The following is a 1,090-nucleotide window of genomic DNA, read 5'->3' on the forward strand; positions in this document are numbered from 1 at the left end:
CATTTACTCTTGGAGTCGAGCGAGTCACGTTTAACGGTTAAATATATATATATATATATATATCTTTTACAAAATCTAATCGACTAATCCAGCGGTTCTCAACCTTTTTATGCTTGACGACCCCTTTTTACAATCCCCCACTCTGCCGCGACACCCCCCCCCCCCGCAAATACACACAGCAATAGAAGAATAGACAAAAACAATCCATTTTTTTCGATGGTCTTTGGCGACCCCTGGCAAACCGTCAATCGACCCCCAAGGGGGTCGCGACCCACAGGTTGAGAGCCCCTAGAAATTTCTTTTAATAAATCCTAATGCTTTGTTTGATTTTTTTGTAGTTTCATCAATATGTAATATAATAATATATAATAATAATATATAATAAATGAAAAACTGTCATGGAATCCACATATTGATGAAACTATACAAAAATCAAACAAAGCATTAGGATTTATTTAAATAAATTTCTATAAATCAAATAAGAACATAAAACTAAAATGTTATTTAACCTTGGTTAGGCCAATAATAGAATATGCATCCTCCGTTTGGGACCCCTCAACTCAAGATAACATTAAGAAACTGGAACAGACACAAAATAGAGCAGTGAGATTCATAACAAACAAATATTGACACTTAACTAGAGTAACACCTTTTGTAAATTCACTAAATTTAGAAAGCCTTCAGGAAAGAATTTAAGGTCAAAAGTAAAGTAGCAATTATACATAAAACACTGAACCATAATCTTCAAATACAAAAACAAAATTTAATAAAATACTCTGAAAGACACAAAGATACAGGTACATTCCTCGTCTGCTAGGACAAATCTGTACAAATGCTCCTTCTTCCCTAGTGCTATATATAGAGCATGGAATGGGTTGCCTGAGACAGCCAGGAAAACCAGTGACTTGGCAGAATTTAAGTCATTGGTTAATATGCATGACTAAATGCATGACGCGTAGGACGTAATCATCTTCTTTTTTGAAGTAACGTCTGTATTATATAAGACTATAAGTAGATCTATATAAATCTTGATTTCATTTTGATTAGATCAAGTCTATACGATTCCTGGCACAAATAATTGCCTTGTCAC

Source organism: Biomphalaria glabrata, chromosome 17 (genome assembly GCF_947242115.1).
Source record: "Biomphalaria glabrata chromosome 17, xgBioGlab47.1, whole genome shotgun sequence".
Lineage (NCBI taxonomy): Eukaryota > Metazoa > Mollusca > Gastropoda > Planorbidae > Biomphalaria > Biomphalaria glabrata.